Source organism: Mchenga conophoros, linkage group LG16 (assembly GCF_057382185.1).
Source record: "Mchenga conophoros isolate Kocher_MC1m ecotype Shallow Benthic linkage group LG16, M_conophoros_male_GT1.1, whole genome shotgun sequence".
In the NCBI taxonomy this organism is placed as follows: Eukaryota; Metazoa; Chordata; class Actinopteri; order Cichliformes; family Cichlidae; genus Mchenga; species Mchenga conophoros.
In genome coordinates, this window is record NC_140541.1 from 35095587 (window position 1) to 35112449 (window position 16863).

Here is a 16863-nt window from a genome sequence, read left to right on the forward strand (position 1 = left end):
GCTCCAGTGAACCCATTTGACAGCACCTCCTACACTAGCTTTTAAAAATCAGTCCTCATTGTGCCTTTTTTGTGTGTGTGTTTTTTATGTGTCTTTGTTTTGCCTCTGGTCGTCAGTTGCACATCTAATGTTTCAGGACTACAAGATCTCAAAAAAAAATATAAGGTCTATTAAAGCTAAATATATGCCGCGACACCCCATATTAGCGGAATAGCTTCATTTGGCAGTGCCAAACCAATTACGAATCACATAAACAATACGTTTTGTGTTGTGATAACACAGTGGTGTAGATTTGGTTTACCTTAGGGATGTTTTTCTTCGTTATGATTGTGTTTTTATGCTTATTATAATTTTCTGTATTTTCTGTTATAAATCATATATACAAGTTGTAACCACAGTAAAACTGTGTATACAGCAGTTTTAAATAATTCGTTCAATGCAAGAAATTCACATATAAGGCTTCAAACTGACTGTCCATTCCAGACAACTTTTTCTGCTCTTGCATCTTTATGATGTCACTAAAATGGGGTTGGTGTGAGTGGGGCACAGAAACCCCAACCCCCAACCTGCTGTTTAGCCAATCAGAAGAAAGTTGGCCTTAAACTGGCATGACAGCACTAGTGTCAGTCATAAGATAAATAAGCATTATTTTGAACTGTCCGTGACACAAAGCTACTCCACAAGGGTCAAAAAATAAAAGTGTAAATAACCATAAAGCCACTGTAAGGTTGTGAAATCAGTGTGGTTACCCAATTTCCTTCGGGGTCAACCTTCAGAATCAATAAAGTTTTATTTAATTGCAATTGAATTGAATTGGTCGGGGTATTGTCAAGATCATCATGCCATAATTGTCAATTCCCACTTCCATAATTCTGATATTTCCAGCTCCAGATCTACCCACCCGCTAGTATCTCCACAGACTTGTTCTACATAATAGTCAGTGATGGTCAGACTTAAGCAAAAGAATAAATGTAATCTTATAAGTAATATAAAGAGAGAAAGTATTCCTATTTGTGTTCTTACCAATAAAGGAGGAAATAAGTAGCCCTACAATTTCCAAACTTAAAATTAAATTAAGTTTTAGGTCTGTAGAAAAATTGAAAAAATATAAAATGAAACGAGATATAATTTCTCATTAAGGTGAGCGTCACAAGTCATAGTGGGCTATTTTTGTTTACTTTTCGACACTTTAGCCTTTTTTTATGTTTTCAGTGTGTTTGCCAAGCTAAGCCATCCAGCTGCTGGCTGTAGCTTCTTATTCAACAGACATAAAAAAAGAGTATTGATCTTCAAATCTAATTTTCTGCAAGACAGCAAGTGCGTTTCCCAAAAATGTCAAACATTTTAAGCTTGGAGAAAGATCATAGTCATGGTTAAAAGGAAACAGGCTGACTGTTGGCATGAAAAGACAAAAATACAATGTTCTCCCATCTCGAAGTCACACACTTTTTGTTGTTAAAACAGTGCTGGCAAAAGTATTTTACAGCTGTATAAAGATATATTAAAGCATAAGCTTAAAGAATTTGCATAATATTATATGTAAATTAGTAAGCAAAGGTTACACTCTTTTTCTGTTTATTCATCCACATCATATAACATGAAATTAGTGTAGAGCCCTGTATTCACTGATCAAGTTAATCATATATGCATTTTACTGATATTAAAGTCACAGTAGTAGTAGTAAAAGTAGGTCAACTTCATAGCTTCATTATATTTCATCCAGATCCTCTGCAACGAACCTGCATTCTTACCTGCAGTCTTACATACACCCATAGCACTGTTTTTAGGAGCAAACCATCATTTTATGGCATGAAGAAGGAAGGTGAAAAGGGAAACATCGGCTTGGTTAGTGATGACCCGAGCAATCTCTCGAATTCGGAAGCACATTAAAAAATTACGAGAGCCCAACCGAGCACTGGTACTTGACAACTTTCAGTACTATGTGATTCCTTGACCACTGTCCATGGACCAAATACATGGATTTGGTAAAGAAGGCCTTCTTCAAAACAATTTTTAAATAGTTCTTTGGTTATATTGTTTGGGTGTACGGCATTAACTCCATCTGATACCTTCTATCAGCAAATTAGAGGGGAAAAAAATCTTCTTCTGGGTCTTGGATGACACACATCATGTACATCTAAAGCCTTGAAGAATTAAAATGAATCTCTGCTTTAATTGTTGTAATTGGTAATTAGAGATTAACAGACTTGAACAATCTAACACACTGCCTTTTTGCAATGTGGTGTTTCCCAGTTTCTTATTCAGGCTGCTCTTTAACAGGACTGTGCAATATCATATCGCCCATGATAATAGCTGTATACATTTTTATGTTATATAAACATATCATATCATGATATCAGTGACATAGCAATATTAAGAATTTACATTTCCTGCATGCACTAACTGGACAAGCTCAGACATGACTGACAGTGAGAGCTGTGTGTCAGCATCTGACAACCATTCAGTAAAAAAAAGCAGCTACTTCATCAACTTCAAGCAAAGCACAATACTTTGCAAAATATGCATGAAAAATATTCCTGCTAAAGGTGGAAATCTCAAATTTGTTTTCCACTTGAGGCAAAAACACACCAGCAAGTACAGCCAAGCTACAAAGGAGAGACACTAACAGTTGGTGATGTGGAGAGACTCAAACATGACTCAACTGAGCTTTCAGAGCACACTAACTGCAGTGGGCCATATGATATGAAGAACAAACAGTGGATGAGAACTATTGAAAACGTTCCATTGTGGTAAAATAGTTTAATGTTGTATTTTTCCTTGAAATTTCCTCTGAAAGTATGACAGAGGCTCCGTTTATGCTCAAGTTTGACTTGGTTGTTTCATTGTATTCATTGCTATGTCACTACTATTGCAATTTAATAATGCTGCTGGTGTTACTGCTTGCACATTGTGGCAATAGATTCACACTTTGAAGTAGGTAGTCTGTCATCAGTGACAGTGGCTCGCTGAAAAAGAAAGATGGAAAAGGATTTTTTTGGTTGTTTAATGCTGGTGCCTACAAGCTGCAGTCACTCATAAAGTGTTCACTTTTTTTCTACAACATCAAAATATCTTTATTGCAAATTTCCTTACAATATCCTGATATCATTTTGAGGTTACTTCTCCCACCCGTGCAGTTTAATAATCACTCTCACATTCTTCCAGACGTTCACAGGACTCTAACAGTTGTGTTGAGGGCCCATTGGCCTAATGTAGCCTGATTGAGGTTGTTGTGACATCAGTTCATTGGGAGCCCTCATAAACACGAGGAGCAAAATGAATGCAGGCGGAAGCTGTAGCCAGACAATTAAATGAAGAGCAAAGCAATTGGGATAACAGTTTTCTTAGAATGTTTGTAAGTGACGTCTGAATGAGTGTGAATATGACTGCATGTATGGCGCCTTCACATAGAGAGTGATAGAACGACATTCTGCTTCCTCTTTCATAATTGCTTTGTTGCTCTCAGTCCTCTTTGTTTTCAATCTCATTTTAAAAACAGAGTGCGATGGTGGAGCAGGAGATAAAAGTCAATGAAAACTGGGAACATGCAAACGAGGTTATTTGTGGAAGCTGTTTTTGATCATTTTTCCTGTAAATGGTAGTGGTAAGTACAGTCGTGTGCATCTCGTGGGTAAGCAGAATAAAAGACAGGCTGGGGTTTTGTGCAGCAGGGGTATTGGATGATGTGTTTGCAAAAGGAATAATGTTGGGATTCTGTGGAGAGTTTGAGCAGGAAACTACTAGCAGAATAGTCCAACTGGCACAGCAAGGAACAGAGTCTGTTCCCGAAAGCTGTAAGATCGACACAGCTGGGAAGACTATTATCTGGCTGGGGATGGGACTTGTTTACTGCTGGCTATTGCTCACGCTGCTAGTGGGCAACATCTCAGCATAGAGATGAGAGCCACAATTCAGCTCTCCCCTACCAATATATTTAATGTACATGGAATACCTGCTGGGGTCCCTGGGGACCACAAGAATGCATTTCTGTTAGGAGCAAATGTAATAGCAAAATAACAATAATAGCAGAACTTGTTTCTTTTCAGAGCAAAATTAGTTGGACAATTACAGCCTAAAAAGAGCATTGTTGTTATTATTGCAGATTTACAAATAATTTACATATTTTTGTACTTATCTTAAATACAACTTATAACTTGTTCAAACACATTATTACTTACAAGCTTATTAACCACCCTTTGATTCGTGCATCGCTGGGTTTTCAGTAATTTAAACTGAACATTATTTTTGTCAGATTTATATAATGAAAGCAGTAAGGGTCATTTTGAACCTACACTCACAAAAAAGAAACAACAGGCAGCCCAGAGATGGAGCCTAATCTCTCCATGTGTCCCAGGGCCTCCTCCTGGTAGGTCATGCTGAGAACACCTCACCTAGGAGGCATCCTGGTTAGATGCCCAAACCACCTCAGCTGGCTCCTTTCAATGAAGAGGAGCAGCAACACTACTCTGAGCCCCTCCTGAATTACTAAGCTCCCCACTCTAACTCTAAGGCTGAGCACAGACACCCTTCAGAGGAAACCAATTTCCCTTGCTTGTATCTCATTCTTTCAGTAACTGTTACCATAGCTGTGACCATAGGTGTGTTTAAGAATGTAAATCAAGTTTTAAATTGAGAGCTTTGCTTTCATGCTGAGCTCTCTTAGTAAAACAGAGCAGTATAGCACGTGCACCAATCTGTCTGTCAGCCCTTTCCTCCATTCTCCTCTCACCCATTAACAAGAACCCGAGATGCTTAAACTCCTCCACTCGGGGCAACAAGTCATCCCTGACCACTCCACCCTTTTCTGGATGAGAACCACGGCCTCAGATTTGGAGGTACTAATTCTCATCCCAGATGCTTCACACTCAGTTGCAGCAGACCACCCCAGTGCAAACTGGAGGTGGTTTACAAGCCAAAAGAAGCACTTCATCTGTAAAAAGCAGAGATGAGATCTTGAGTCGAGTGACAACCTCTGCCCTCCACCCTGACCCCTTGGCTTGAACTAGAAATTTTGACCATAAAAGTTAACAGAATCAGCGACAAAGGGCATCACCTACCAGGAATGAGGTTATGTGAACCCAGTTGCACAGGCAGTAGACAAAATACTAGAGCTAATAACACACTACAGGCAGTTATAGCACACAAATGAGCGTACTAGAGGAGCAAACAGTCACAAACCCATGAAATATGATGAAAAATATACCTCTGCCCTCTTTTCAGATCCGAGTTTGAATGATGAGGGTTAAAAAGTGATTTGACACACATGGTTTGTTTATGATAGACATATGTGAAATGTTGTGACAGAATTTTTAGTGTCATGTTCAGATTTGGTATATAACATTTTATATTCACAGATTATTTCTTATTTTTTTGTATACTGTTGAAACAAAAAGTCTGTCACAACAATAAACAAACTGCTAATGCAAAAAATAAATGTATTTTCAATTAAATTATTAAACACACTAAGTGCCTTTAGTGAGATTGGAAAACGAAAGTCTCCTTTTTAATTTAGTAAAGCTTTATTTGCATGCAGAAGTTTAGGCAGGTTTATACTTAAATGGGAAACTGAGTAAAACAAATGAAAAAAAATAAAAAATAAAAATAATATACTATAATAATGGAAAAATTTCAGTTTACCTAAAATAGATGATTTCCAAAATCATGGCTGCGAGCTCAGACAAACAAGACAGTGGTGAAATCTTCATGGATACACAGAAGACTAATAAACTTTAAGTTACCTGTTAGGTAAGTCTGATTCTTTGTCAACCCATCATACACCCCAACCTCCTCCCTAAGGTTCCAATCACTGAGGCTGAGAGACTGGCTGGTGACCCCTTGGTAACCTTGCTAGGGAAAATGTGTTTATATCTGTTGTTTCCTGGAGGTTGGAAGGGTTGCGAACTAGTGACAAGCACAGCAACCTGCTAGCAACCAAAGCAATAGCAAGAAGATTTTTGGTGCATCCAAAACCTCTGAATAAATCAGGACTTACCCACAGGATCTGGGTGCATCACACTTTGTGACCGCTTTCAACCTAGCAACTTCCAGTGTGACAAAGGGTTTTGTAATCGATTTCACAGCGACATGAGCAACCTCCAGCAACCACTCGCTGAATAAATACCTTTCCCTAACAATCATTTGTTACCAGTATATGTAACGTATGGTTATGATATATTTTGTTCAGTGAAGAAAGAACTGTGGTCTTTCAGATTCAGATCACATAAGCACCTTACAACCATAAGGTGTGTACGGGCAAGAATTACTTCAAGAACTGATAGAAATTCTTTTGTGATTTGATTTTTCTTGTGTGTTTTTATTTATTTTGAGAGTATTATTATGAACAGCTGCAGGTTATAGTGGAAGAGCAGCCAACACATACCAGGTGTTCGTAAATGATTGCTGGTTTTTTGTGGACAGTTTCCAACTTGGCAGATAATAAATGGAAAATTTACAAAATCCAATCAGCTAGCGCATCTACTATCTACTAAGTGTTGTTTCGCTGAGAGTAAAACTTGGTTCCCAGATGTATTTGTTTATTTTTGGTCTGAATAGCTTTCCATTTATGTTATACTACTTTGAGGCAGTCTCTTGGTTGTTCCACTCGCTCAAAGAAGCAGTTTTAACTCGTTCTCCTTTAATGCCAACATCTATTCAAGACAACTTTCTTCTGACTGGCTGCCTCTCATAAACAGGAGACTATCAGGTGGATTGGGCTTCTGAGCTCACAGCCAAAGCTGTGTGCTGAAGATGACAATATTGAGGATATATCCCTCATTGAGATCAAAGAGATCTCAAGAGTAGAAAAGAAAAAAAACTGTCAAAAACTAAGCACTTGGAGTAGTCTGAAGCCTGAGCATTCACCATTGTAGCTGTGAATATATGACACAAACAACACGCACAATAAATCTCAAATAAGGAAATATGCCACTCATACGTGCTAAATATCACCTCCTGGATTGTGAAACATCAATACAGTCTGAAACGTATTACTTGCAGTGGGCTTGCACTGTCTGAGTATAGAGAATATGTCTGACCTCTGTAAGTGCCACGCTTTATGAGACTTTAAAAAGTCCAGTCTGTTGGATAAAGTAAAAGCAATGATTCCACCTTTCTCTAAGGCTGCAGATCTAAGCTATAGCAAATCTCACATGTAGGACTTGTATAAAACATTTCTATATGACTCATAAACATATACGAGTGATAACATTAAACAGACACCAGCAGAGAGAGTGAGAGAATGTGTGCTAGGGAGCTGCCCACAGCCACAATGACAGTGAGCTCAAGCTTGTCTTTGACACTTACACCAAGGGTTACTTATGCATTGCTTTGAGTCATACTCAGAAACCATGGTGTGTGGGAGTGAGATGCATCTGTTATTGATCACGCTGAAAACAGCTATGTCTGAGCTAATCCCTGGAGGCAAGAAAATAACTGCTGAATGTCAGAAAAGTTCATCATACAAGTTTAATTAATCATTAATCCCCAAGTACAAATGCAGTTCATACATTTTATTTATGATAGTAATATGAAAATTTGCATTTGAGAGCATCTTTTTTGTGAGCAATCGATGAGAAACAATGCATGCATGAATGAATGATTTTAAAGTGTTTCCACATTTCTTTAAAGTGAAACATGGAAACACTAAAACCTCCACAAGCCACAAAAGAAACAAACGACATATAGCTCAATCTGTTCCTTGGCTTTGTTTCTTTCATTTTTGGCAGATTATCTAAAAGGCTTACCAGAATAGGCCCTTCTCTATCTAAATAGCTGCCAAATTTAAGAACATTTAGGATAATCCCCAGTGGAAAAAAATATACTAATCTGCTCCCCAAAACCTGCTAAGGGTTCAATCCAATAAAGGAAAAAAAAAGAGCAATGTTTCCTCACTGAACACAGTTTACAACCACCCACAGAAAAGTCATCAATAAGATCAACGGAAAAAGCCTAGAACTGCCGAACATCCATTATTCCCAAAAACACATATTAAACAAAGCTGAGACAGCACTCGGTTTAAATAAGATAAACTGCTCAAAGTTTGATATGCCCAAAGCAGCTCCCACATCTTTGCATATGGAGGAAATCATTATAAGAAAATGGAGAAACTGTCTTTCTTGAAAGTCTCTTTGAACAATATGCTATGAGCTTCCAATTAGGCTGTCAGAATGGCAAAGAGCAGCTGGTACGGTAATGTTCTGGATATAAGAGTTACTAATTGCTGCAGCAAAGTGCTGCAAATGAAAAATGAGAAGGAACTGTGTACCATTCCTCCATTAATTAACTTGAGATTTATTTTCTGTGCTGATGACTACTATGACCAAAAAATATAATAATGATAACAATGCGGGGTAAGAAACAGGACTTTTGTGAACATAATGGGATACAATTAAGTTTATTGGTTGTGTGGTGGAGCTGAGATGAATGAGAAGCAAAGCGGACACACACCCCTTCTGGTCTTTTAACTTTAGTGGCATATTTTAATTAGTATGTATTTGCAAACAGGGCTGGAAATCACAAATCTGGTCAAAGTTAATCCACTGCATACAGTACAACAGTAAGTGAACATGACTTTGTTTACAGTACATTTCATGGACCATATGCTAAAGTCAGTTTCCCACTTTTTTTAGTGCAAAAATAAAATAAAAATAAAGATGTATGTATGAGGCTCTGTACAAAAACATTTCTAAAGCGTAATCTCGTGAACTTGTATAATTTAAAAATGGGATTGTCAATATTTCTTACCAGACTTTTTTTGGTCTGCTTTTCTTATGTAACTAATGCATTAGGATGTGCCTGTTTGTAATGGAGACCGGGGGTTCCATTACCTTTACTTATATTTTTATTAATTGATTGAATGACTGGGAATTAAAAACAATATAATAAAGAAAAAAGATATTTGTTCTCATGGATTCTTTATTAGGTTTATTTGATTTAGGATATAAGTGACAGCTTGTAAAGGGGAAGAGACAAGGGGATTGGCCATGGGTCAGAAAAGAGCCGAAGTTAAAGCTTTTCACATTTAATCGTTTGTCTGTGTCCTAAACTTTTTTTATGTGTAAAAAGAGAATTTGTAACAGTACTCACCTGCCCTGGTTGCTTATTACAGGATGTGGAGCAAACGGGTAAAAGCAGCTTAATCACTTGTTTATGAGCTCCTGGAGCAAACCAGTGTGCCAGGTTAGGGGAGTATGGTTAAGAAGGGTTTTAATTTAGATAGTAATGGTTGAAGCTTACGTTATTGATTTGTTATAGTATGTGTTGGAAATACGTATATGTTTGTTATGTGTTCTAATGTTATTGTATGTTTGTTTGTGTGGAAGGTTATGTTTTCATTTTGATTGTTTAACCCCCATACTTGGGCTAGTCTGGATGCTTACCACATTAGGTAGGGTATAAAAGAAGCCATTTTGCTTTTAGGTGCTGTTGGTGTTTGTGCTGTGTTAACTTGTACCTTCTTTCATAAAGTTTTCCAGTCTATGGATACATTTTATTCCAGTCTTGCATCATATTATTGGAAGGGGTTAAAAAAAACACTGGTTTTTTAACCCCTATGACCTTTTTGGACTTAGAAAGCTTTCCATTTGTGTAAGGAATCATGAAGTCCAAATCATGAAGGCCTGGCAGTTTCTTGACTCATAACTTAACATTTAGCCTACAGACAGATGGCCTCAATCCACCTAAGTGTAGCTGCTCAAAATATCTTACATCATCAATAAACTTTTCTCATAACCTCAGAAAAAAACAGACTGACATTTTACATAAGAACAGCTGTGGACATCTGTTTCTACTTTCTTGATTTTCAGGTTGAAAATGTCATTTATAATAAACAGGTGCTAATCAGGATTTTGCAGACAGGTGTATACATGTGAAAAATGTGTTGGACTGAGGTATTAAAGTTATTCGGCATGCTGCTTTTTGAAAAGTCATTCCTGGATGACTTTAGAGTTCTCCCTGACCTTCTTCTTTTTCAGAATGGAGGGTATGTGGTTTAATTAGCCATGCCTAGAATGTGATAGGGATAAATTGCATTACATAAATGATGTACTTAGCTCAGTGGCCTTGTCTGAGGTGAATTCTCATTTTACACAATGCTTATGCTAAAGAAGACTGGTTTAGGAGAGGGAACGAGTCCAAACCGCAAAAAGGGTATCATACATTCATCCTGGGAGTTGATCAGTCTAGGAGACGGTTGACATAAAGCTGTGGAAAAACAAAGAAAACAAAACACTATTTTTCTAACGTCATGCTTTATGGCTCCCACGTATTGCAGTCATATACTATATTTATTAACTCCTGTATGCTTTGGGAAAAAGCTTGTCCCTATGATAGCTATTCCAGCTGTCACAATGCGTGAGGTGGGCTTCTCGCCGGACAGGTACTCGGAGTATTGCAGAGTTATTATTAATTATTGAATACCTTGCATGTGTGCATCTTTATGAAGTGATACCATGACAGCAGTGTACTGTCACTTTATTATGGCCAGTACATGTAACAGTAAATCAAATATAATAATATGTCAAATGTTAGTGAACAAGATGGCTTTGTACATTTCTGAAAATCTAATATAAAATCTAAAAAAAAATAGCTGAAACTGAAATTGGTTCATTAGTTGCACATTCACTTTTCCTAAGGGGGAAAAAAGGACAATGCAGGTGGTTTATTTATAAAGCTTTTAAAACAAAAAAGACAAGTACTGCCTATTCTTTTGGCTTTATCATTTCATGACTGGTCATAAAAAGAATGAAAACAAGTTCAAATGCATCTTTTAATTGGAAAAGTAAAAATACATTCAATGACTAGTTACATCATTAGCCTGCAAATGTTGTTATTATTCTGACAATAGTGCTCATTAAATGATTTTGACCTCCAGATGGACATTTTCTGTCTTCTCCTGTCACTTTTTTGCCTTTTTTCTCCATTAGCCTCTGCCTTCGTCCATCAAACACGACTTGAATTGAATGCAAAAGTTAAAAGTCTCTCACACGGTGCTGCACAGAAAACTGACAGCTCATTATGGCTTTCAAAATTGAGTTCAATTCTGTGTGATCTATTAATCTATTCTGTGCTCCTGCCCATCCACAGTCATTCTCTTTTCATTAAGCAGAACAATGGCCCCGATGCCACAGAATTCATTACACGTAATCAAAAGCAGATCCTAAGGGCCCATTTAATTCGCTTTCATTATTAACATTACTACTATTATTAATATACTTAAGTAGAAGTCTGCTGTGTGTTGCTGAATTGAAATGTTAATTCCCCTTTTTGGCAGGTGCTCTTTTCTCACTTGATTCACAGGTTCGCTAAAAAAATGAAACTTTGATATCAGCATATCATAGCTGACATTTTACATATTGAATTAAAAAAAACATTATTTGGTGACATATTCAAGTTATTCACATATATTAAAAATATTAATATACAAACTGTAGCTATATTTTTGACTATATTATGCAACTGAATCAACTTACAGACCTTTTGGTACAGGTTCTCCATCATGGCCTCATTTAAATTGCTTATACTTACACACTATGCATATACAGTACACAGTAAAGATTAGATGAAGCACTCTTTGCCCTTTGCATGCTACCAAATTTGTCCAACAAGGAGGAAACGCAGGTAGAAATTTGGAAAACAAGGCTGGTGCCTGTTCAACGATGCTGTCTGTTCATACACTGTGCATGTGTCATGAGGTGTTTGCTTCTGCATTCATTTTCTGCTGCTGCTTGGCCTGGGTGATGGTGGCTGTCGTGCTGTCAGCTGAATGAACAAAAGTACTCCAGGTCACAAGATACTGCCAAGCCACAAGAAATAATCTGCCAGCATGCTTCGGATCTTTCACAGTTGGAATTTTTCAGGAAATCTTGAGAGGGAAGCATCCTGGATACACCAAAACCAACCTCAACTGAGTCCTGACTGGAGGAGATTTTACTCTCAGGCTCTCTGCAAAAGTCCAAGCACTATAGCCTGACTCGAAGGAGTCAGGTTAAGGTGTTTAATGTGCTAATGCACATCTGCATTCTTTCAGTCACTGCCAAAAGCTTTATGACTTCTGGTAAAATGATTCAGTTCACTCAGGGCTGGACTGGGACAAAAAAAATCGGCCCAGGCATTTTGACTAGAGACCAGCCCACCAGGTATTGTAGGAAATAAAGCCTTTGAATGAAAACAAACGCTGTTGTGACAGTGATGTACACTGTCTTGTTGGTATATGTATGATTTCTATACATTTTACATCAGATAAAAACTTTGGTTGTAAGATTCAGATAATTCTTTGTTAAAAGCGAGACATTTTAAATGAGTACAAGAAAGAAAAGTATTTCTTTGTGCCCACCTTTCCCTGTTAATGCCCTACATGCTCCCTGGCAAAACTTTGCTAGACCCGCCCCTGCATGGCAGCTGTCAGCTACTTAGAAAAGTATCCTGGTGTTATTTGTCTCTAAGAAACTTCCCTTCAACTCATTCATGTCACCTAAAAGGTAAATATGTTTTCCCATCACCTGTTCAGCTCTGATGATTCAGTAAGAACATCTCCTGGTTTCATCTTCATTTCCCTCTCACCAGATATGCAAACCGATATCATGACCAGCAGCTTTTACAGCTGTGGCTCCAGCAAACATCAGCTGATACTAGAAAGTAATATTAAATCAATTCTAACAAGAGACGGGACTTGCGTGTTTTGTGTCTTTTTCCATTCTAGCTGAAGTACGGGACAAACTGTGTTCCTTTTCGACGCAATACGAAACGCATAATATTTTCTCTTAATACCGGACGATTCCATTTTTTATGGGATGGTTGGCAACTCTACTAACTAAACTTATGAATAAAATAAAGTTCACTATCAGTAACATCCTAGCACTCGCCCAGCTGTATAGAAACTCCGTCATGCTAGCTAGTACGCAGTACGAGTTATTGTAACTGACTGTAAAAAGTCAGACAACAAAAATAAACTCCACCTAAACTTGGTTTATATCTGGCCCAGACAGACTGCTTCTTACCTGAAGTTCAGTTCACCTGACACTCGGACCGGCGGCTTTCTCGGGGCTCTCTCCTCCTCCTGCCTCCCCTTTCCCTCATCCACCTGCTGGCCTCTGTGGAAGCTCCCCATAGAAACCACCAAACAACTGAGTTATTTTTACACTTCGGCCAGCATCTGGCCAATCCACCATCTTTCATTGTTTATACCGTTACAAAAACAAAACAAAACAAAAACATCGGCCCATAAAAACGAAAAATCACCATCGGCCCATCGGGCAAATGCCCGGTATGCCCGATGGCCAGTCCCGCTATGAGTTCACTATGGGAGCCCCACAGCAACAGTCACTCCACCCTACTCCTTTTTGCAGCCAGGCTTGGGACTGTCCATGCTGAAATTATTTGATAAAAGGTAGTTTTTTTTTAGGATCTCATAAGTAATTCTGTGCAAAGTGTAGGATAAATAACAGTATGCTCTTTTGCAATAATGGAGTGGAAATCAGCTCAAACAGACTGGATAATTAGCAATGTAATAAAGTCATGTTGAAAGGATTAGTCCCTTGAGGACACACGTCATGTAAGTATCTTAAGTGTTGTGCCAGATGGGACTAAAATCTACATTCTTTAATTATGGCATGTGACCTCTTTGTGTAAAATTAATGAGAAAAATTAGCCCAGACATGCTCTAAGTCAATAAAAAGGGAAAAACCCAGGCAGCTGAAACTGTTTTCATGGGCTGAATAATTGAATCCGACCATTGTTTATACAAAGTGTGGAAAAAAATGTGAAACGAAAGGTTTATTTCATGTGAGAGAAAGAGTCACAAACTATAAAAATATACATTTTCAGATCATCTTTGTTTCATCTTTCTCTGACGCTGATACTTCTCCTTCAGCGCACATCTAGGTGGACATGATCTTTCAAATGCATAGTAATGAATCAACCCGCAAACGCGTGCATCACAGCCTGTCAGGCCAGATGGATGGTTAACTAAACATACTCAGACAGGCCATTAAAACCATAGATAGATGGATAGATCAGTGAATACAAAGACAGACAAGATAAACAAAATGAAACCTTCAGTGTGGACATTTGAGTGAGACTGTCAGATGATCTTTCATACACATTCAGAATACACAACCAGGCCACGGATAGCTGTTCCTTGCATTTCTCTTTTTCGCACACTGTCTATTATTCAAAACTGTAGACTGATGCAGTTGATATGATTTCTTAATAAAGCTCCAGAAGCTGTGAAATGATGGAAACAAAAGGACAGGGCTGTCATGGTTGACCAGCTCATGAACCTTGTGCTGAGCTGTAACACTGAAGAAAAACTGAGCTGTGTGTTCCTGAGAATCACTAAAAGCCACATTCAGCTCATTCAAGTGCAACTCTTTTCATTCTTTCTTCAGTTCAGGGCTTATTGAAAGCGCACAAAACCGAAGACAAGTGGGAATATGTATGTGTGTGTGCATGTGAATGATTATAACTAACAGCAGAAATGCTAATGGGAATTACTTTATATATTCTTTATATATTCTTTTTTTTTTTTTTTTTTTTTACCTCAGTTTGAGCCACTGTTGTTTGAGAAGTATGTCTGGGTCTCTGGTTTGGTTGATGTTTAAATCTCATTTTACCCACAGTTATCTCACATAGCGTAGGTCACAAAGAGCTTTTGAGGTTGTGTTTCAAAACTGCTTCTTTTGGTGTACATGGGAGCTTTTATAGTTCAACTAACACACCAAAACACTGACATGAAAGAGACGGAAAGCGGAACAATCTGCAGGGTTGGATTTTTGATTCTCAGTGGAATCAGCTGTTCCAAACATTTCACATTTTCCGAGGCAGGCTGCAAAGTTATTCTTCTTATTCTTTTTAATAAATAAGAGTAACATTCAAGACTGGCTGTTGTTGGAGGTTTAGATAGAGGTGACATAGTGCCTGACTAATTGGCTGAGTCATTCATGACTTGGTTAGTGGACGGTCAGTTGTCAGATATTTTGTTTTTTCTGCTTGAAGCAGTTCCTCCATCCCATTTCAGTGGTTGCTGCTATTTCTGTAAATAAATATGTGAATATCTATATGAATATCCAATATCTATATGCAAGGGACAAGATCTATGGGATAGAAATCTTTATGTGGTCCATTTGTAGTCCACGGTACATTTTGTACTCTGATAGTGTTGAGCAGTTGTGTTTGAGCTCGCTGTTGGAATGCAATCAGAAAAGCCACTGGATATTGTCTGATTATGGTTTAACTTTTTGCATTCTTATTTGCATTCTTAAACAACAGCTAGTGAACAGAACAGGAAGAATTGGATATGCATTATCAGCCATGAAGATACAGTCACGTTCTAAGGTTTTACGTATCTGGACATAATAAAGTCGATCTGGTCCTTAGGAGGTCTTAAAACCTCAGATGAACTACAAAACATGAAATTATTGTTATTATTTACTGCCAAAAAATGAACCTTTAATATTCAACAAGCAAGAAAGGTTAGCAGGACCTGCCTGCTACTTACCCTCTCAATTATAGTTCCAATTATAAAAAGATGATGGCTTGTTAGAAGTGTTACTGGGAGAAAGTCTCCTTATAGCAAGGCAGCTTGGCTTAGGTTTGCAAAGTTGCATCTAAACAATCCATAATCCATCTGAAACAATATGTTCTTTGCACAGACAAGACCAAAGGGGAGATGTTTGGCTATAATGCACGTTTGGCTATAATGCACACCATCTGTGTGGTGAAGACCAAACACATGATATCACCACCAACTGTAAAGCCTGGTGTTGGAGAAGTGATGAATTGGGTGTGTTCTGCAGTGAAAGGACTTGGGTTCATTACAGCCATTGTGTCATCTATGAAGTCCTCTGTACACCAAAGTTTTCTAGTGTCAGATATGACATTGGGTCAGGACAATGCAGCAAGACAATGATCCCAAGCATTAGCTGAAATGGCTAAAAAAAGACTGGAATCAAGGTGTTGCAGTGATGCAATCAAGTCCAGACCACAACTCACTGTGGTGGGACCCGAAGAGACCTGGAGGTACTTGAAGTTTTTCTGCTAAAAGTGGTGCTACAAGCCACTGAATCAAGGGATGAACTTTTTTCATTGCTTCTTCATTTAGGTTCAGTTTATTGTTAAACCAATAATGATACAGGGTGATGTGCCATTTGTTGTCCATCTGAAGTAGCATTTCCCTAATTTTAAGACCTGGTGAAGACTAGATTAATTTTATTATGTCCTGATATGTAAAATGCATTTCATCTTATGTTAGATTTACGATTGCATGGTGAAAACTCCCAACCCGAGAACGTCTTTACAAAAGGCTTCTGAAGAGCTCAGGAAATGACCAGAAGCCACTAACAAGGATAAATTTAAACAAAAAAACAAACAAGACTAAATCAAAAAGTTAAACCAACACAAGCAGGAAGGTAAATAGACAGAGAGCAAAGGTTGAAGCAGGACAATATGTACACACAGGAGGAGGAGGATGACAAGATCTGGGTGGGCACATACAGAGCAGACAGTCATGGAGATGGAAAAACTAATGGTGGAAAACAAGAAGGCAAAAGAAACCAAAGATGCACAAAGGAAATAATTAACAAAATAAAACAGGACAACAGTATTAAAGTAATGGCACAACACTGCAACACTCAGATACACAAATAATAACCATAAAGAATGGCCATGCTATGTTCTGTTGCTTTGTTTGGAATTATATTCACATGGATGCAATTTTCCATCTCTGGTGAGTCTAACTTGTAGTATAAGTAGTTATTCATGCACCATCTCACTGACTCTCCCTCAAAATTTTTGCTCACAGTATATCTTCAGAGCAGCTGGAACCGAGTTAGATTCACCACAAGGGGTACAGCACTGTATAAGGCTCCA